Raw genomic sequence first — 22,498 nt, 5'->3', positions numbered from 1 at the left:
ATCTACAACAGAAACTTTTGCTACCTGAGAACGTCAGGTAGAAGAAGGAGATTTTTACATTGTGTTTTTATGCTTACCAAAGTACCACACGCAATCTTAAGAAAGCTACAATACTCAGAGAAACTTCCTTGTCTTAGGTGTGATCTACTTCAAATCCAGCTTTCTAAAAGGGATTATAAAGGAAGGAGTTACAATGGTAAATCTCCAAATCACTATAGACTAAGCAATTCTTCCTAAACGGCTCCTTTGGGCCTTTCTGCTGAAAGCAACAGGGCTCCAGAGAGCTGCAGCTCTCCGGGATCCCACAGACCTCCCACCTCCTTTGTGCCTCCCAAAGCTGGCAGGAATTGGCACAGAGGAAAGATGATGACAGAGATCTTCCCCAGCAATGAAGTGGGGGATTAGACATTGCGCCTGCAGTGGGGCAATCTGGAAAAATCTGACCACGAGGCAGCAATTTCTACACTCGATGGAAGATTTCAACACCAGGTTCACGTCAGTAAGGGAAGACAAATCTTTGAGCTCCTCTCCTCTGCAATGGATCTGTATTAAAATCTCTAAATGTGACGGTAGATGCTCTTTGATAAATACGGGATTTCGCTTGCTCGCTGCAGTTCCCCACATGCACAGGGTTGTGTTTTCTTTTAATCCTTAGGAGAATGGGATGGCTGAACCCTTATCATCTATCTCACCGGTGTTCATTCCCTTAGCAGCTGGGCAAGACCTCCCCCATTTTTTTATCAATAAAGCAGCACCTGCTCGTTCCTGCCTGTGAGATTGCTGTTTTGGAGCATTCATGATTTCTCCCGGCTGCAACAACTCATCTACCTGTTGCCTATTTGAGTCCAGGCTTCAAGTTATTTGTAATGAATCCTGTAAGGTGTCCTAAGCTGCTTGTGCAGCAGTAACTCAGGACAGAAAGCACAGTTTAAGGATGACACCTGTATTTCTGCCCTGCCCCATCTCACATCAAGCAAAAGCAAAGACACCTTCGCTCCTGTGCTGTGTGAGCCGGGATAAGGGGGGTTTGTACACGGCACCTTCCTGGGCTTCATCAACCTACAGAGGAGAAAGGAAGGCCAAAGGCTGCCTCAAGGGGTACCCCATGGGTTATCACCACACTTCCAACACCTTTCTCCTCTCTGCAGACACTCCAGCACCACAGGGCTGAGGGGGAGCAGAGGACACCTGGTGAAATGAGGCCCTGCTGGACTTGCACTTCTCCCCACGAGCAGCACGGCCTGGGAGTGGCTCCCAGAGAGTCTCTCCATCAAACTCACATCCAGTTTGCAGACGGATCATTCAACCTCCACACATGACTCACTGCAGACCTGAGCTGAGCATCTGCCACCTCTGCCAGCAGATTGAGGAAGGCTGAGGCAGGCTGTAACACAACAATGGACTTAGCAGAGAAAACCCTGAACGCATGGACTTGGGGAGAGGCCAGGGTGATCTGCTCTTGCACCAGAAAAGCTGCACATCTCACAGCACATGATCACTTTTTATAAAGCTACAGCATATCACGGCAACGTGACTGAAATGAGCCTTGGTGACCTCTAAGACTCATTATCATGATAGGTAACATTGGAAGAGTAGAGATAAAGGACCAAGAAGAAGAAAAAAGCCAAGAACGCCATTCTGACCATCAAAGATGACATGCGGCCTCTGTTAATGCTGCAGAGAAGGAAATGCTCTGCTTGGTTTGCAGGAGCAAAGGCAGCCACGGAGCCTTCAACACATTCAGGTCCAAATGGCATCAAAACCCATGGAGCCCAAACACTGGAATAAACCAAAACCACATCATTTCTCCCCTGCCGCCCTTGTCAATTTGCACACTATCTTCTAACTTTCTCTACTGAATTGCCTCTTCTATGTACTTCTCTAAAATTTTCTCTTGTAGCTACTTTCCAGTGGCAGTGGTTTATCATTAAACAGGGGCTGGCAAGTGTTGGGAGCTTGGTTTGCTCCACGTTTTCCACGGCAGATGTGTTTTTATTTTAACTGGAAGCAGTAAGATGGTTATAACCGGAACATCCACAGTAAAAGGGGGTCACACTAAACATGCCAGACCTGTCTGGGCAGGTCTAATTTAAACACCAGCCTTTTAAGAACGGGACTGTCTTTGAATGAGATTTCTTTGTACTACTGAAGACAGCACACACCCTTTTCCTGCTGCTTGATTAAACAGCACTTGCCCAATGAATAGATCTTGATCAGGAATAGAAAATGCATGGAGCTGTCCTGGGGAAAATGTGCTATATCCTTTCCCAGACTCACCTGTGGGAAGACGTGTACAGCTATATTGAACACACAGGCCTTTCAAATCAGTCCTCTTGCATCTGGACCTCTGCTCTGTCAGCTGTCTGTGCCTTTAAAGTATTCCCTTTATGCCTCTGAACATCATAAAGCATTAATGGCACTGGAAGTGTCTCACAGGAAAGCTGTACTTTCAGATTTGGCTTTGCCCTTGGAGGGCAAGCACCAACCAAGACATGAACTGTTCCATGGTCGTAGCCCAAAATCCCTCATCCCAATCACAGCAGAAGGCCTGAAGTGCACATTTCACTGCTCTTTTAGGAGTGGATCCTCCCTTGCTAAAAATAACCCTGACTTTACTGCAGAACAGTCACCCCTCTCCTTGTGCCACTCACGCAGAAGCACACACGCCAAGGACAGCGAGGCAGGAAAGTGCCAAGGAGGAGCTGATGTTCACATGCAAGGTGAATATCAAAACCTTGCACTGCTGTGCTTTGCTTTTTCCCATTTCAGGGAAAACTTCGGCTTCTACAAATGCACCAAGTTCACGTGAAGAAAGCATAAACTCCACACCATCATTAGATTTCTAGAATAACAAAGGATAACAGAAAATTTCCCTCCAAGAAAATTTGCTGCCTAGAACTCAGAGCTGGATTAACTCAGCTGTCTGCTCCAGTTTTCCTGAGTTATCTTGGGGAAATCGTCTCTCTCCCGTAGAGATGAGCGTGAGCTGTCGGGTGTTGCAGCTCCCACTAATTTCAAGACTTTGCTGCTTCAACACATTTCAAAAGTTCACACCTCAGCCTCGTTACTGCAAAATGGAAAGAACAGCATCTCTTGACCTCACAATAATACCATGAGGATAAACACGTCCAAGGTTTTAAACCTCTGGAGCGTTGCATGGACAGTGGCGAGGTCAGGCTGGCCCCCATCTCCTGGGGTGACTCACTTCTAGGAGAAGGTGCTTGCATTCATTTGGAAGGACAACAAGGCATGACTCAATGGATCAAAGCAATTTATCAGCAGTGAAATCAGCACCTAATGTTAAATTCTGAACTCCTTTCTGCCAGTTCATTTGCATATTAGAGCTTTACATGGTTGGTATTAGCTGAAACTAGACCCACTTGACAGGCAGAATGGTTAATTGTGATTATGAAATTTCTGCAGTGGCTCTGGTAAACATGGTACAAAATGGAAATTATTTTTGCAACTTTTTTTTTTTTAGCATTGTAGTGTATTTGCTCTATTTTTTGAAGGCTTCAAGAGAGAATTTTGGGAGGCTCTCCTCCACCATTCTTTCTCCATCCACACACTTGGCTCTCAAAGGAGTAGAGGACAAAGCTTGACCATGCTGTTAGAGAGAGGATTTTAACCACTCCTCAAAAATTTATATTGTACTACATAAGCATCCGCCTGCCTCTTCGGATGGCAAGGAGGGATCATTCTGCAAAAAGAATTCTTTACAGCACTTCATCCAGCTTAGCCCTTGTCTCCTGGTGCTTAGACAAATAGTTTTTGGTTTATGTAAATAGTTGGTGGATCAAATTTCCCTGGCTGGCACACCCAGCCAGCCTGAATCACCCAGGGAAACATAAAGAGTCACCTTTTATGCAGTGCTTTTTCACCAAGGTACACAAGAGTTGTTACCTTACCCTTTCCCCACCAGCAAACAGATTTTTCATTCTGAAAGAATTTTCTGTGGATAAGCCCGCTGCGTAATGCCTGGTAAAGTTTGGTCTGGTTGAGAGGAGGAACACTGGGTGTGAAACAAAGCAAAATAAATGCTCTAAGTGAACCCTGACTTCTGGGCTTCCATGTTGTTGCTCCCACCACCGAGTGCTCCGGGGTCACCTGCTCTTCCTGCAGCCTCCTCACGTGCCCTGAGTGTGGGGCAGGAGGATTGGGGCAGCTGCAGAAATCATGGAGAAAAACCTGGACGAGCCCCAGGAGCTCACCTACAAGGACTTGTCAGCTGCCATCAGTTGGATCTGCCTCTCCGGAAAGATCAGTTCAAGGCAAAGCCAACAGGATCAAGGGTAGTTGCACCTCTCCAGAGAAAAATTACAGATCAGGAAGCAGCCCTGCATCTTCTCTCCACACATTCTTGGCTGTCCTGAACTGCAAAGCCTCCCCAGATTTATTGGGACAGCAAAGCCCAGCGCACCTCGTGTTTGGCCACAGTTCAGCCCTGCTTCCCTCCTCCAGGAGCAAGAGATCCATCTTTCCCCCTGTTTGAACCTGGAAGGAAACTCTCCTGAGGCTGCTGGTCACTGCTGCAGCCACGGTGCAAAGCTGGGAGGAGATGCAGATCTGCTGCTGATGCTTTTCCAAACTTCAGAACTCATTTCTAGATCAAACCCTTGTTTTAAGGCTCAAAGCTGAAACAGGGTGGAGAAATGATTTTGGACGTTTCTTTTCACATTGTGGTGTCTCAGAAAGCCTCAGCTCTAGTTTTAGTGATCAGTCAGCCACTCTGCACTCAGACGGCCACAATTTAGCCACCAGCAAACAATCCCAGACTGAGACTAGCCAAGAGCTCCCAGAGATCACCACCCTCCATCCCAGCTCCTCTGGACCCCTGCCCACATCCCAGCCAGACCCTCAACCCCACCTCCAGCCCAACCTCTGCCTCACAGCTGCTGCAGGAATTTAAAAGGGACTCTGAGGAACAAAGCACAGAGGTCTGAATTCTCTGTGGAAACCTAAATGTAATCCCTGCTACGTCAGCAAGTCACCTAAGCTATCCAACTATCACACACAAAACACTCCAAAAGCCAAACCCAGCCGCTGGTTTCATTGATGAAACAGAGGGAAATTGGAGTTGCTGGGGTTATTCCTACTCATTGGCCATTAGAAATGTGAAATGCTTTGTAAGGGTTTGATTTATTGCTGGAGAACAATTCCATTGTCAGGCCAGCTCACTTCAGAGCAGAGTGTATAGACTGAAATCTCTTCTGTTTGTTTAAACTCTTTATAGAAATTCTTACATAGTTGTGGTTAAACAGTTGTAAATACATGTGCACTTCCAACTGTGGAACTATCTCTGCTCCATCGCTCTTCTAATGCTTTAACTTTGCACAATTCCCAGTTTATTTTTATGTGAAGTATAATTATATTGATTTGTCTCAAGACTCAGATTCTTTTACTTCATTAATTTTGTTGCTATATTACTCAGACTGCCTTTGTCACAGTGCTTACCAGCAACGTGGAGTATAAAATGTGATGTGTAAATCACATAAATCACTGCAACGTGTATTTTACTCTTTGTTGAAGGTGCAAGCCACAGCACCTTCTACACAATTTCTAGGAGATGCCTTAGCACTCTTAATGCTTTGAAATATTGTGATAACCAGAGAAGAAAGCTCCTAAAAACCTCAACAATTATTAAAAAAAAAAGGTGGGGGGGGGGGGGGGGCGAGGAAAGAAAAAAAGAAAATAAGGAAGAAGAAAACATCTCTGGGTGGATCTTAATTACAAAGCCATTGGTGATCCATGCTTAAGTAACTGGAAGAAATGGTGAGAAAAGAGGAGGGTTCACCAGGAGAAAAGTGTAAGGAGAAGGTGGCATCAGGTGGGCAGGGGCCTGGGCAAGTGCCCACGGCTGCTGGGCAGCTCAGGGCAGAGCTGCTGGTGTGGTGCTCCCTGTGGGAGTTGGCACAGGCTGGAAATTAACTGATGTGATACATAAATCCTCAGCAAAACTGGCTGCACACACCCAGCTGAAAAATGTAAGTAAACAATAATTCCTGTCCTTTTTATATCTATGGCTTCAAGCTCGAGCATGCTTTAATCCTTCATTTTATTTGATATCATTTACCTTATCCAACACATATAAAAGGATATGTTCTCCCTCTCAGACTGCCTTCAACTTTCTATGAAACTGCCTTTGAGTAGGCCAATATTTGTACAGCAGATAATACCTAAAAGGGGCTCCTCTGTCTAGATAGGCAGAGAAAATTCCCTTTTTAGGCCTTCAGCATAGAAAAAAAAAGCACAGTGTGCTTAGAGAGGCGCAGTCTGGCTTCAGCCACATATTTGATATTCCTTGCATGTGTCCCTCATGTCAGAAAGCGGAGGACCAGGTGCCAGAAGTCACTCACTTTTCAGACGTGACATGTCCAGAAACGCCCCCATCTTTGAACAGAAACAATCAGGAGCATTTCCCTCTGGTAGAGCTTTCATAGAGTTGTGAGAAATATGAGGTTATAAAGTCCCCCGTGCTTCAAACAAGAATAGAGGGACTGACAGGGAACAGAAAAGTGGTGAAAACCAGGAAAAGCAGTTAAACAAACGAGCCTGGAGAACTGGGTTCTGTGCCTGACTCCACCTCAGGTGCTTTGTTTGGCCTTTGGCAAGTCACTTCTCTATTTCCTTAATGTTTTCATGGAAACTCACAGTTAGAATTATGTGCTTGTACAAGTCGGAGACCAGCACTGAGGGCAGTAAAAGCACCTTTGAGTCAGAGAAGAAAGAAAAGCAGGGAATGAAATGATGGCGTTGAATATGGAACGGTGAGCTCTTGCTCCCAGTGTCTGACATTGCTCCTTTATCGCCAAGTCATCGACAGAAGCCTGGATTGCTTTGCCTCTAAGGGCCTTATTTTATCTTCTCACCTGCGCGGGGAGGATTTCTCATCGCGGGCGTTTGCATAACCGTGCCTCATCGCAATCATGGTGTGACACTGCTGAACTGGCACCTCTCCCTCTCCGTGAGGTTATCACCACCTTATCGCCACTTGGCCCTCGTTTGCTGCTTTTGCTTCCTGCAGGCTGAGTTGGGAGAGTGGACTGCATGTGCTTTAGATTAATACCCCTCCAGTGACTCCCTGAACATCGTTATCCTAGGGAACACCGCGCTGATTGCCATCTCTGTTCGCAATAGTGTTATATATATTCAAATAAAACCTACATGCACGGCTGCAGGATGCACAGCAGCTGTTTTATGTACTTTAGGGCCTTTAATAAATTCATACTTCATAAATATTTCCATGCCCCAGAATGAATCCGTAATATCTGGTTTCTTTCATCACAGCAGTATGCAAGTTGCTGAAATAGTCTCAGCTGCTGACTTTTTTTTCCTCCAGTCTTATTAAACCACAAAAACTTGTATACACCCAAAAAACTCAATTGTCTGTGGAATGGGAGAAGGCTTTAGACTTCAACCAGCCTGCTTTTAGCTGATCCAAATCCCCAGTGCAAGGGTCAGTGCAAAAAGTTCCACTCTAACAGAAGAAGTTATCACTGAATTAGTGCTGCACACGTAGATGGAAAGATGTGCTGCCTCCCGAGCAGATGCACTGCAGAAATCACTTTTATCGTTAAATACTCCTGCAAAAATCCAGTGCTCTGCTTGACTCGGTTTCAGGAGACACTGCTCTGACTCCCCAACATCCATTTGGCCGATTCTTACCCCGTGATGAGGCAGAATGTCTCACCTCTTTGCAGTGATTCTGATGGAAGTATTGAAAAGTCGCTTGGAGGAAAAAAAGACAAAAGTACTAATTTGTTTTAAAATAATGCTTTCTAGGGAAAAGCCACATGGTGCTGTACCTTTTAAGATCAGAGGGCTGGACACAATGAAGTACCAAACATGACAATTAATGAAAAGCAGGAGAGTGTCTCTGTGATGCCTAAAGCTGAAATCAACCCTGTTTTAATCAATCTAAATCCAGTAGTGGAGGAATCCCAGGGAACACAGTTCTGTCCATAGAAAGTATGGAAGGGAGAAAGCAAGAGAAAGGTATTTGTCAAGACGAGATAATAATAATAATTAAAAATACATTAATACATGGACTGAAAGGTAGACATCACTGTCCAAACTGGTCCCACAACGTTGCATTTCTGTAACTACACCCAGTGAAAAGAACTCTCTATTTTTTACCATTATGAACAGTGATTTGTAAAACCCTGGTGTGCAGGCAGGCACCACCCTCCTGGTTTCAGAGATGGGGCGCTTTTTCACGGCTGTGTGGGTGGAAGGTCCCTGTTTGTAGGGCAGCTCACCCACCTCTAAGGGCTTTCCCAAAGAGCCCCCTGCCCCTCACACAGGTCAGACAAAGTCACATTTCTGTAATTATTGCACTGCCATGAGGTGAAAAGTCTGTGCACTGGGAAGGTCTGTGATCCAGTGTCTGACTTGGGCAAGCTCTGGGTGCAGGCACTGGACCCTCCTTGTGCTCGAGGAGCATCTCAGCAGCACGGAGAGCAAACAACTTGCTACGAGAGCACTTTATGCTGTCTAACAATGTTTGTGTGTGTCTGCATAGATAAAAAAACCACTTCGTGCTGCTGCTGAATGACTTCTTTCTCCCTCCTTATCTGGATTTACTCCAAAGCCAGGATTATAACTGCTCTTTGCTAAGCAACAAATGTTAACTATTGCTACTTCATCAAAATCCTGCACCAATGCATTTAACCAGTTTATCAGCCAGCAAGAAGATATTTTCATATTTGCTAGCCTGGAGCTCCACTAAAATTAAGATCAACTGAGTACAGATATAACAATTATCAATTTTCATTCTTGAATAACAGCTTGAAATTGCCTTCAGGAAAAAGGAGGGTCCTTTGCTTTGGATAAAAAAAAATAAAAATTTAGATATAAAATTAACTACTTTTTCTTCCTCAGGCTAAACATGCGGTTAAGCTCACTAAAGTTATTCTACAGCTTTACAGGTTGCATCCCTATTTGCTTTAGCTTTTAGGGTGAAAAATGAGTAAGTGAAAAAAAGCTGCCAGACAGATTACACGGTGTTACCAGCCTGCAGTTTTATCTATCCCCATACCGAATTATTTCCTGCAGCCAGCTGAAACTGGGGAAGTTTGAAACACCTCTGAAACAATTCCTCCAAAACTGCCAAGAGTGGCTGGATATCAAACACTTGAGTGTAGAGGTGGGTCACAGGGGAAGATCCTCTGTGTCAAAGCAGTTTAAAGCCAATTGAAGAGACGATAGCTTTTCCTAAACAACTTGATAAAAACGGAGATATTATAATATTCATTATTATGCTCAGAGAAATTTAAACGTTTTGCTCATGTGAAATTACTGAGAAACGTAGAGGTAGACAAAAACTCCTGCAAGTTTCTTTTTATTCCATGAGCTTGGCACAAATATCTGGAAGATCTGATGCCTCCGTCTTCCCCAGTCCCCAAGCAAACAGAACAAATCTTTTATGTACTCTTTATAAGACAGCTCACAAAGGCAAAAAATTAACTACTAGAAGAAAAAAACAAAATAATGGCATTCCCCCCCTCTTCCTGCTACCCATTTTTTAAATTTAAAAAGTGCCAGGTGATAGATTGATTTATCTGCGTGCAAAATGAGTTTTCTTCTGTCATGGGGGGAAACAACACTGTTGGGCTTTTTGAATTTTTTTTTTTTTTTCCGTTTTGGAGGTTTTTCCACTGAACATACCTGACATTGTTTCAGTGGATCCTACCATCCGCAGCGAGGCAAAGCCACGCAGCCGAAACAATGTCATCTCTGGATTGCTTAAAGCTGTACAAAGATTAAAGCAGCCCAGTCCTGCCTTGCTCAACCTGCAAAGATTGCAAACTCCTTCTTCAAGGCACGTGTGGCGGGGCATTGCATGGGACCGTGTATCCCAGGAAAAGGTCAAAGGCACTGATATCCTGTTGAGCAACATTTTCTGTGACTGAGACAAATGTAGCATCAGATCAAAAGGGAGGAGGCTGAGTAAAGGATCAGCTTGCTATCAATTTGAAGACACGAGAAAGACAAAGCGATTCCATCAGGAAAAATTAACCCACATAGATAAGGGAGAGATGGTGAAACTGCTTCGAGATATGTTGATAAAACTGCTTCATCAAAGTGGGAGATTGTCTGTAAAATGAAGTCTCTTAGTGAATATGGCCAGCCTTTTTTCCTCTCCTCAGTGAAAACATTTCCCCAATAAATTGTATCATTTGTAATTTCCAGACTTCAATCTTTACGGCTTTTTTTTTTTTTTTTTTATAACAGATCACGTTTCTGAAGTTTGAGTTTTAAACAGCTGAAATTGAAACACCACCAAAAAGTGTTTTAATTACATCAAAATAACTGCTTTCAGGGTTTTTGTTTTGAACTTCTAGCAACTCACATTTTCCACTTTTCCCCCCCAGTCAAACCCAGAAACAGCACCTAATTTAACTGTCCTGCCCAGCTTTCCCCACCGCACAGAGTGCAGGGCGGCACAAGCTCTGCTGGTTTACCTTCGTGCCCATGGAAGAGACAACCACACACCTGTAAAGAACCTTCACAGGAAAGGAGAAGCCACTGCAGGAATCTGTGCCCTGAGATTTCAGCTTGGTTGCAGACTGAGACAACCAAAAAGCAAAAAATTCCGTTTCTTACTGACACTAAACTCTGGATACTGACAGAAACCCGGGATGTCTCCATCCACAACCCTGTTTGTCTTGGCAGCTACAGCCCAGCCTGGGCTCCATGGCAGAGAGCAGTTTCCTTCCCCACAACGTGCCAAATGAATTTCATGCTGATTAAACCGCATGGGCGAGATTAATTCCACCGTACTTGAGTAGAAGAATGAGTGGCACCTTCGGGAAGGTTATTCATCAGGGGAGCTGTTAGGCTGAAGGCCAGCAGGGCTTTCCCCCCCCTACTCCACTTAATCAATAGATGGGGGCAGTAATTACAGCCACCATCAGCAGCTGCTCGGTGCCATTGAGAGCCACTGTCCTGCTGGGCACGGAACGGGCTCTGGGACTGCAATTAGCACACCACCAACAGCCCTGCCACAGCAACCAGCCACGAGCCACTCAGAGAGGTTCACTTTCACAGCCTCACAGACAAAATGCAGTAAAACAATTAAAAAAAAAATTAATTGGGAATCTCTCTTGAAGGAGAACAATGCCACCTTCACCTTCGTTTGTCCCTGCTGGGAGTTCACAAAGGTTTTTGTGGTGGTGACAACATTAAGGAACTGTCTGGATAAAACTCCAGGTCTTTACACCTGTTATGGGATACCTGAGATAGCCACAAGAGGCTCAGGTAGTAACCAACCCATGATTCCTCCCTTTGCTGGCTTATTCTGCCATAGCAAGAGGTGTGCACCCCACGGATGAACGTCTCCCTTCCCCAATTTTAGTAGGAATCAGCCAGCCAAATGCTGGGCTCCATTGAGCTCCTCAACCACAGGAGATCAGTGAAGAACAGCCACACAACTCAGTCTGCAAAGGAGAACCTTTCCATAACAGCAATTTTCCAGGAACTTTCAAACGTTTATTGTGTCCCCGAGCCTTCTGTGTCTGGAGACACAGACACGCTCAAGCTTTTGTAGGTTAATGCAAGCAGTGCATGGAGTTGAGCACAGCATTAGGATTCAGGCCCCTCTAGCTAACCTGCAAATAGAGAGGAAGTTCAGGATCACTGGCACATAATTGTGGAGTTGGGGGAGCCAGCCCAACATCTGACTCTTCCCTCGGTTCGGATTTTCCTGCATATAGAAAGAGTGGGTGGATATGGCAAGACATGCAGTACTTATATATCAGCTGATGTCACATCTGAATGCAACTCTAGATTTACTATTACAGCTCTTCCTTCATCTAGGCAATAACTACCTGCCTGCTAAAAGGCATCAGATTCTTTTATTGTTAAAATGAAACCGGACCTGGTACCCTGGGGCAACTGATTTCAATCTCCAAGTTCATATGGTTTTTCTTGCTGACAAGACTGGTTTGAAGGGGAGCCAAAACGCCAGCAGCAGTTGCCCTTCCTAAGGAGAACCTTGAAAGACGTTCTGAGGGTTGTTAACAGAGTTACACACACACAGTTTTCTGCAACAAACCCTGGATTATAATCAGCTCCCCCAATACTGCACATGGGGTGGGGAGGATACAGGGGGCAGTTTGTGCCCTATGGTGGAGGAGAGAAGAAATCTCGAGTTTGCAGGACATCAATCAAAAAAAAAAAAAAGTCAGGTGTTGCACTGAGCTGCCAACATCCCTTAATGCAGGAGGTGCTGACTGATCAACTACAGGTGCAAGGACCAGATTTTCACATGGTCCAAGGGCTCTTGCACAAAAGCAATGCAAACTTCATGCTTTTTGCTTGTGTATGATCAGTTTTCCAAGTATCAGGCCTGATGCTTTTGGGTTAAACAACATCCAGGGAAGTCACCAACTGTAAAAGTGACAGAAAAGCTGGACATTGTGTTATTCAAGGTTTTTGGGCCATTTCAGAGTAATGGTGTTGCACTGTGGGTGTTCCTATAGCTGTTTCAACACACTTCTACGCTGCCATGTGACATGTTCTAATAACACAAACAGCTCTGCTGCGGATTATGCACAATTGTAAATTTTCCAGATACCAGACATGATCCAGGAGGAGCATTCCCCTTTGCTCACCTCCTCTGCTTTCCCTGCATTCCATGGAACTGTTCTCTGTGAGTCTCTGCAGTTTTCCTAAAGACGCTTCATACCATATTCACCATAAATCAGGTTTTTATTTGAGCCCTGGATCCTCCTCAAGGAGGATTGCAGTTATTAAAAATATTTTTTTTCCCCTTACTACTAAACTAAACCACTGCATTTTCAGCACTTTCTAGGCAGGGGGTTTGCTATGGTTTGTCTGTGCTAAGCAGTTGCTCTGAATAATTGCACCAAACAGATCCAGTTTTTCTGGACCTGCTGCATTTTTCTACATTTTGCAAACACTTTAGGAGAGGAGAAGGAAAAAAAAAAAAAAAAAAAAAAAAAAAAAAAAAAAAAAAAAAAAAAAAAAAAGACACAAAACAAGGACACTGTTGAAACCCTTGGGCTGTTGGGCAGCTCCAGGCCCATGGCACCTCTGGGTGATGGTCTCTGTCCACCCTGTCAGGCTTCACCCATTGACCCCTTCTGCTGGGGACAGGGACTCTCAGAGATGTGACTTCCTTGGCCACCCGTATCTAAAAGAAATTTCATCTATTTTGGCTCCAGGATGGAACCAGCTTTAAGCCCAGATGTCTCCATGGTTTCCATCCCCAACCTCTGCTCTGTCAGCGCTGCTCTTCCTGGCCAAAGAGCCCCCAGGCATCTCCAGCAACTCCTCGAGAAGTTACTGCTCCCTGGTCACACAGCTGGAGAGAAATCCTGAGCCAAAGGCAGACAGGTGTATTCCTTGAAATTTTCCACATTCATTTCCAGGGCTCAGTAAAAAAAAACTTTTTTTTTTTTTTTTTTTCTTTTTTCTTTATAATAGGTGATCATTTTTGATGCTGAAGCTCTGATCTAAGAATGTCTCATCACTTGAAAAAAATAGTTATTTAGAAGTCAATGATATTAAAAAAGGGATCAAATCAAAATGCAGATCACTCTCAGCATACTTTACTCCAGATTTACCATATCTGGAGAAAAATATTGGTGGTGATTGTTCTTGATTTTAATTTGAACCTCTTTTGCACTCTTATATGCCCACTCTTACTAGAATTCGTGTGTATTTGCACTCTACTCTTCTATAGATGAGTCAAAAGTCAGACTGTTAGATTCAGAAATTTAATACTGTCTGCTCCAGACCAGCACACCACTCTCTCTGGTAACCCCATTTCCAAGCAAACTTCCTTGCAGCTCCCAGCCTCTGGAATCTCTCCCCACAAGTCAGTGCAGACCGGGGGTTCAGTCCTCCCAACTCACCACAGAGTCTCTTTTTCCCTTTCGCTGTCAGAACCTGGGGGGTGGAAAGCACTGCGGGATTCCTAGAGAAAAGACAATTCCCATTTCCAGAGCATTTGGATCTGCATGTAAATAGTCTGTTAATAGAGAGCCACAGATGGCTCTTAACTCAGCAGCAGAATAAATATAGCAAGTTTTATTTGATCTGATCTGAGGTGGTTGATGAAGCCATTTGTTTACAAGTGTATTTTTTAAATAAGATCATATGCAGCGCCCAGAGCGTTGTCTGGGTGCTCTTTTATTACAGTTTGTAAAACTCCAAATAAAAACAGGAGGCGAGCCCATCATTCTTTGGAGCTTTGCCTGTGCAGCAGTAGGGTTCTGGGCACATCACTAAGCATTCAAAATAAAGCAGAAAGGATCAAAATAGCAGATTCTCACAGCTATGAATTTGCACTTGTGCTCATCCCCACAGAAAGATGACACAGCTTTTTTTCCTACTGCTACTCACATAGCTGAGGGTAAAGCAACAAATGGGAAACTCTGAGGTTGCACTGGAGATTTGCAGCTTGGAGCAGCCTTACACTGTCACACCCACTTTTCCCAGAACCTTAAAGTTGTATCAAACAATATCACGGTTTTATATGTGCTGGCCACCCTACTGCTCTTATTTATTTCTCCCCACAGAACAGGGTCGTAAATCTGTACCAGGACATTTTAAAAGAGGCAGGAGGGCATCAGTCAACGTAAAGCAACGCTCAAAATCCGTGTGGGATTTATTTACAGCTCTGACCTGTGAATTCCCCCCTCGTTTCTCTTGCTCTGTTTGAGTCGTGTGGAAGCTGTGCACAGGCACAGTCACTCCTGCCACCAAGAGCTGTCACCACCACGCACCCAGACACTGCCCCAGGGCGTGCTAGAGATATTCTACTTCTACCAGAGGCAGCCGGAGCAGACACGGAGCAACTCGTGTGCCCCCAACACAAACATGATCAACACAACACCCACAGCAGTGGGAGGAGCGGGAGGATGAGGAACCCGTCTGGACCGCACTGGCATTTGGATATTGGTCTGTGCGCTCCTCAGAAGATTTAAACAGAGATGAAATACAGCCATAGCACAGGCAGGATTGCAGAAACAGCCCTGTGCAGCCTTTTAATCAAAACAGGGCACATCTGTGCAGACACACCACGCAAACCCTGCTGCTGCAGCTCCTGCGCGCAGCTCGCTCTGGACGGGACTTTGTGCACCGAAGAAAATTGTGCAAACAGCGAAGGAAGCAGCTCACTGCAGCTGGAGGGGACACGGCCACAGCAGCTTCAGACAGAGCAGCTCAGCTCTGCACATCTGGAGTCTCGGGCAGGTTTGGCAGCACAGCTCTGCTCCTTCCCTCAGTGGCACCCAAAGTTCCGTCTGAGCAGAGCAAAGCTCCCTCCCAGCCTCTGTGCAGGATATTCCAGGCTCATCCAGAACCTTCCTTCCCATTTCTGTCTGGATGAGGGCAGGATAAGAAGGTAGATCAGACAGCCCACCTCTGACTGCTGTGCCTGGCTTGCTTTTGGTCTGGTTCCACATAAAATCCAGGCTGGGGAATACATGGGATGAATACGTGAGCTCCCATTGCTGCCTCAACGTCGCTTCAATCTCCTGACCAAGTTAAACTCACTCAGAGAGAAAAGCAAAGTGCAATCTCACTTCAAAAAGCATCAGAAAATCAACAGGGAGAGGCACACCTGAGAAATGCTCAATCACAAGAGAACATCAGTTCTTTCAGTGAGAGACCTTGCACTTTCTCCAACACTACAACCCATCAGCCACAGCCCTGTAAAAGCCAAGCTCCTAAAGCGGCATGGAGATACCTGTCTTGAAAAAGGAAAATAAAGTTTCTGCCTGGCTCCAGTACTGATCTACAGAGAAACACATGAAAATGGAAGCAGGAAAATACTGCGACTTTCATGCTGCATCCTCTGCAGCTTAAAAAAAAAAAAAAATGCAGTAAAATATGTTTATCTTCTTCTTAAGACAGTGAAAATTCAATTAAGTTTAGAAGGAGGAAATATTCCTCCCCTCAGAGCTAAGCTAGAAGCAGAAGAGCCCAATCAGCAACATTAATATGAACTCAAGCCCGTTCCAAGCGTGCTGACCTTAGTGCTGCAAACTCACTGCTGCCCTTCCCCGGCTTGGAAGAACACCTGAAGCCACGGCTCGGCCTCTCTGCCACCCACAGCTGTCCCCTGAGCGCGCTGTGGGGAGATTGTCCTTCAGAGGAGAGGACATCCCGCAGCCGTCTGTGCCCGCCCCACGCTCGGCTCCTCGGCGTCCTTGGCGCCGTGACATTGGCAGCTGCATTTTGGGTGCCACCGGGGACGGGTGTCCTCTGCCAGCCAGACAAATTGGAAGTGGCGTGTGGGGAATGATTGACGCCACGTGTAAGTTCTTATTCTGTCAAAGCCTCGCGACGTCGTTAGCTGTCAAACCCGACCTCCCCTTTGCCACGATCCCGCGTGATGCCCGATGTCTGCCAGGCTTTTCAGCTGCCCACAATACCCACAAATTCCTTTCTCAGGGTTGTACGTGTACCTTCTGCACAGCCTAAAGTCATGCAGGCTTATGAAAGTTCATTTGCTTCACAGAGGATGTTGTAAAAAAAAATATATATTTTTTTTTTTGCTTGATGGACTTACAGGAGAGGAAGTTCTTAAATTTAATGCTTTTTAAAATAAATAAATAAAAATATCTACAGCAAAACTTGCTCATGTACCACCAAACTCTGCATTCAATGGGCAGGATTGAGGGGAAAATCAAAACCATTAAAAATAGGATTTTAAATCCTCCCTTTGCAGCATTCAGCAAATGCACCTCCAAGTTTAACTTATGCAGGAACAGCCAGACCAGTTCAGCTGCTGCTGAAAACTGTCCTGGATCCCTCCAGCACACAACCCAGACCTGGCTACTCCGAAAGACACTTTGCAGCGCTGCCATGTACCCAAAGCACCGAAAAAATTGTTAAATTGTTGTATTCCAGATTGTCATAAAATGATACAAACAAAAGACCAACAAAGAGAGAAATCACACACCTGTCTTGTCAATAAGCGCTTTCTTCATCATTCAGTTTTGTACCGGGTCATTAAGAAACTGATTTCAATTGTTTCAAGGCAGAGAGGTTTTAAACATTCAGAGATTTTTCTAAAATGATGAAAATACAGGATGTGGCTCTTCCTTCAGATCTAAGAATATGTCCAGGCATTAAAATGCTGAACAACTCAAAAAAAAAACCCTTAAATTCTGTGCACTTGAAAGCTCAGTGCTCCACACTTACTTATTTAGACCATGGTAACCCAACCAGTTTGATTGTAACTTCTAATATTTGTTTAGTTATGATTCATTTTATATAAATAGAAGTCCAAGAACTCCAACTCCCATTCTCTTTTGTGTAATTTTTTTTAGATCCTGAAAATTTCACTTCAAGAAAATCCATCACCTTTAGACTTCTACAACCACTTTTAATCCCTTCACGGGAATTTACAAAAACTATGAGTTTTAACCAGAAGGAAGAAAAATAAAAATCAAAGCAGCATAATGGAGAGACCTTATTTCACCTCTTTACAAGGGTCAAGGGAAAGTTTCCAAGTTAGGAAGAATCAGCCAAATCCTCAATTTGTTCTCAGGTCTGCAAAGTTCAAAGAAATATTTCACACCCCGCATGCTCTTTGTTCATGGGGTTTTTTTCCCTGTGAAACTGGGTTTAGGTTGGGATAGAAGGTGGAGAACAGAGAAGGTAACAAACGATGGGCACGGTGGATTAAGCTCTCTCCACTGCTGCCCACCAGGCTGCCGCTGCAGGGCGGCTCCTGTGCGACAGCACGAAGGGACCCGTGTGCCTGCAGCTCCGAAAATACTACAGAGACCACGGGTGTCTACGAAAACGTTACACACAGACCCACGGGTGTCTCCAAAAACGTTACACACAGACCCACGGGTGTCTCCGAAAAATGTTACACACAGACCCACGGGTGTCTCCAAAAATGTTACACACAGACCCACGGGTGTCTCCAAAAATGTTACACACAGACCCACGGGTGTCTCCAAAAATGTTACACAGACCCACGGGTGTCTCCGAAAAACGTTACACACAGACCCACGGGTGTCTCCGAAAAACGTTACACACAGACCCACGGGTGTCTCCAAAAACGTTACACACAGACCCATGGGTGTCTCCGAAAATGTTACACACAGACCCACGGGTGTCTCCAAAAAATGTTACACACAGACCCACGGGTGTCTCCGAAAAATGTTACACACAGACCCACGGGTGTCTCCAAAAACGTTACACACAGACCCACGGGTGTCTCCAAAAATGTTACACAGACCCACGGGTGTCTCCGAAAAACGTTACACACAGACCCACGGGTGTCTCCAAAAATGTTACACACAGACCCACGGGTGTCTCCAAAAATGTTACACACAGACCCACGGGTGTCTCCAAAAATGTTACACACAGACCCACGGGTGTCTCCAAAAATGTTACACACAGACCCACGGGTGTCTCCAAAAATGTTACACACAGACCCACGGGTGTCTCCGTGCACGGATTGGCAGGAGGATTGCACGAACTCAAGGTGCTGTGCTGCTCAGCCGGGGAGAACTCATCCAGACGCAGGATGAGCTGCATGCGCTGTGTTCCAGGAGCTGCCGGAGGGATGGAGGGACACCAGGGGCTGGGAAGGGATGGCAGGGACACCACGGGCTCCCAGAGGGGTGGCAGGGACACCACGGGCTCCCAGAGGGGTGGCAGGGACACCACGGGCTCCCAGAGGGGTGGCAGGGACACCACGGGCTGGTGGCTTTCCCCCACACCCCTCTTACAACCACCCAGGGCAGCAGAAGGAAACAAACCGACCCGGCACAGGAGGTTTTAGGGGTTGGAGGAATGCGTTGGGGCTGATGGAGCAATTCCTGCAGGATCACAGGGTATTTAGCAGGTGATGTTTCAAACTCGAGCGGCATTCTCGACGCCTTTTGAGAAGCAAATCACTCGAGACGTCTCAGCAGAGAACTGCACAGTGACAAACCAGCTCAGGGGGCACAAAGAGCTCAAATACAAGTCCATGGTTCTCCTTGGGAAAGGCCGGGCTGGAATTCTGCTGAGACCAGTTAAATCATCTGCATCTCTGCCTGGGACCACTCGGTACAGCCAAAACTGAGCGTTCCCTTTCCCTGAGCCATTGTTGCAAAGATCCACTTTCTTTTTTTTTTTTTTTTAATTGTATTAACTCTATTAAAAGGGATCAGAAAACCAAAAACAAAAAAGCAAAACTCTTATCATTAGCAAAGGATTTAATAAAAAAACAAAAAAAAAAAAAACAAAAAAAAAACACCTACAAGTCAGGGCAGGAGCAGCACCTTGCTTTGCCTTTGGAACACAGCTTGTGCCTCCTCAGCCTCACCACATCACAAATATTCAGTTATTTGTCGAAAGAGGGGGAAAAAAAAATATGTTCTCTGCTTGCATAATCGGTACTCCTGAAGCTTGGGGATGGCTTGAATTAACACATTCTTGAATTTTAAAAAGCTTGAGTGAGGAAATTCAGCCCACCACCACTCGAGGACTTATTTTTGTCCCCATGGGACCTCACTGCTCAGAGCAGCCAGCTCTTGTGGAACAGGAATTGTCCCCATACCTAGAAATGCGGCAAATAAAGCACTGTCAAAGCAGACTTCATGATCTTTACTACACCTTGATAAGATCAGCTTTTTTGGATCTTCTGGGGTTTGGGTTTCTTTTTCCTAAAGCAGTTGGAATACAAAGAAAAAAAAATCCCTAAAAATTTCAAGGATTAGCTACATCTGCTGGAAACACCCAAACCCCATGTTACTCAAGAGCACATTCAGTATTTTTATGGCATGTCATATATCCAGTGAGTAATTCCTTGGGCTTCACTCAGAGCCGTAATTCCCAAGTGAGAAGCCAAGACCTCGAATGAGGCAGCCAGAAGCAAATTTTTCTGGATTAAACAAGAAGGGCAGATAGGTGGAATGGGAAATTCATCCTAACCTTACCAAAATTAGGAGCCACAGAACATTTGGTGAGAAATCGTTCACTAACTTTCACAGTGTCAAGTGGACCAAGAAATTCATGTTTTACAAATTGATCTCCTCAATAGATAAACCAGGTATCACATGTTCAGCTGTTGATGAAAGATGTGATTTATCATTTGCAATCATCTGACACCAGAAATTGGGGGCTTTACCAGTAATTCTTCCCCCTACATCCATTTCACAAGTTCTGTTAGGGGGGGATAAGAATTGAAGTCAAAATTATTCCCAACGTGAAATAGCCTGAATTAGTTGGATCCACCCACCTCAGCTTTTACAAATTACAAGGGCATCAACAACTGTTAAACTTCTCCACAGAACCTTTTCAAGAGATTTCTGAGTTCACCCATTTCAGGATCAAGGTAGGGTCACTTGCAGGACAGGAGCTGTGTGCTCCAGGTTTCCCTGCTGCTTGTGTGAAACAGGGCAGGAAACCAAATCCCGATTTCCCCACTCTCCCAACTAGCATTTTCCATGGTGGATGGGCCTTTCCTCACTGTTTGCAGGAATATTCCTGAGCAGGGATGGCTTTCCAAAACTCCAGTTTTATTCCCTCTGTCCCTACCCAATGAGCATCATTGTCCTGAACTAAAGGAAACACTTGCAGCAGGATTTGTTAGAGGAGAAAGATAATTCTCTTCTCTCCTTCAACAGAGTCAGGAGAGATGCTACAAGTTCTTTTGCTTTCCATCAAAACTCTTTTCAAACTCATTTTGTGGGACCAAAACAAGCTGGTTGTTGTTGGTTTTTTTTTTTCCCTACTGTAAGTGTAGGCATCCTTCCTTAGTTTGAGAAGAGGGAGGAAATGGTGATGGGAAATCCATTCTTGTAAAAAAACAAAAACCCATGGAGAACAACAGAACCTGGAGTCGTGCTGCAGTGCGTTACATTAGCCACAAACACCAAACAGACTGAGATCCTTTTTCTTAGTATTTCCAGGAAAATAAACCCTAATGTGCAGAAGCCACCCTTGCAGTGCCTGCCTGAGGTTGAAATCAGTGTTCAGCCCCTCCCTGTCTCTCCCAGCAGAGTCAAAGCCATGGGATGCTGAGCACTTGGAGACCCATCAGGTTCCCCCTGCCCAAGAGTTTAACAATCCTCTTTGCTCTCACCAGCAGGTATCACTGAAAAATCTCTTCCTGCCCTCTGCATTTTCCCCAGACCCTGGCAGGTGAGCTGCAGAAAACAGCACCTGCAAGGAAGGAAAATCCTAAATAGCTCACCCTCCTGTGCCAGGTCAGGATCTCTCCTCTCCTGGCCTGTTGGATTGCTCCAGGTTAAACTTCCAGCCAAACACAGCAAAATAAACCTCAATTTTCTCCACTCTGCTGCCCTCCATTTGGGGGAATTTTAGCAATTTGCTGGTAAATCCAACTCTGAAGAGTTGTAGTGATGACTAATCACCAACAGACATGTAGTCACAGCTGCTCAGATATTTATTTCTTGTCTAAACCCAACTCTGAATACTTAAGCACCTTAATAGGAGGAGAATAATAAATACCGTCCAAATATAGGCAGCAATCCAACAGAGCCATCACAGCTCTCTTAAATCCCCCGTCTTTCAACAGTCCTTCCTGCAAGAGCTCTCCCCATTGTATAACAAGAATGCAGCAGAAAAGCAGAGTAGGAAGGACTGGCATAGTTGCCATATTTACTGCTTTCACCTACTTCTTTATTTATTTTTTTTTAAATTCAGTGCATTCAGGTTTGTCTCGGATTCTTTCCCCGTGCACAGCAATCACCTCCCTCTGCTCCCACAGAGATAAATCAAACCTGTCCCAGGCTGCTGGACAGGAGGGGGAAGGGAAACTTTACCGGTGATCTGAGCTTTGGTTTTATTCCACCTTGAAGGGGAGGAGAATCCCAGGGTCAGGACAGAGCCAGAGCCCAGCCAATGTGCTCCATGTGAGCAAAAACCTCTTGGAGCCAAGTGTTCACCCAGCACGGGCACCTGGCCTTCCCATTCCCAAGGGAATCGCAACAGAGTAAGAGGAAAATATCTAAAATACACATATCTGCTGCTAAACAGCTCTGGTTCAATTGGTGGAGTCACTGCTTCATTAATGACAACAAAAATAAAGCTTGGTTGTACATTCTGGGAATCCTGGGATTACCCACAGGAGAATGAAGACAAAGAGGATCCATTCTTAAGCTACATTTTGAAGTTTCCTTGAGGCTTTCCCCACATACTTAGTTTGGCTTTTTCCTGCTACTTCATTCATAAACTTTTAAATAAGAATTTTAAGAAAACCAGGTGATTACAGCTTTACAAAGACTAAAATCTCTCAAATATTGATCTCCCAGTAAAAAACAAAATCAAGAGCCTGTCAAGTTTATCTCATATGCACTAATTTTTTTGCTTAGGTTGAGCTTACAAAGAAGGAACAACATAAACTAAATTATTTTCTCTCAGTAAGCACCAATCAAACGAGTATCAGTGCTTTGAGTTTTTCTTTATGAGGGTAGGGAATCTTAAAGTGCAGAGCAGAACTTTAAGAACGCTTACAAACTTTGGGGGAAAAAAAATAATTAAAAAATTCTTG

At 44.9% G+C, this 22,498-nt stretch overlaps 1 long non-coding RNA gene across 3 annotated transcripts in view; it reads right to left on the bottom strand.

Moving 5' to 3' along the window:
• LOC120760093 (uncharacterized) overlaps positions 1-22,498 on the bottom strand; it is a 59,511-nt gene that overhangs the window by 15,562 nt on the left and 21,451 nt on the right. Inside the window, exon 3 of one of the 3 annotated variants that reach the window (XR_005703279.1) lies at positions 5,823-7,728. The exons of the other annotated variants lie outside the window; for them this stretch is intronic. This is a non-coding gene — a long non-coding RNA (uncharacterized LOC120760093). Of the gene's footprint in view, positions 1-5,822; positions 7,729-22,498 lie in introns of those variants that run through there. 3 annotated transcript variants of the gene reach the window in all.

The sequence above is a fragment of the Hirundo rustica genome, chromosome 16 (genome assembly GCF_015227805.2).
Source record: "Hirundo rustica isolate bHirRus1 chromosome 16, bHirRus1.pri.v3, whole genome shotgun sequence".
Taxonomy (NCBI): Eukaryota; Metazoa; Chordata; class Aves; order Passeriformes; family Hirundinidae; genus Hirundo; species Hirundo rustica.
Note: the sequence above shows the minus strand (reverse complement) of the source record. Positions and strands in the feature narration are given on the sequence as shown.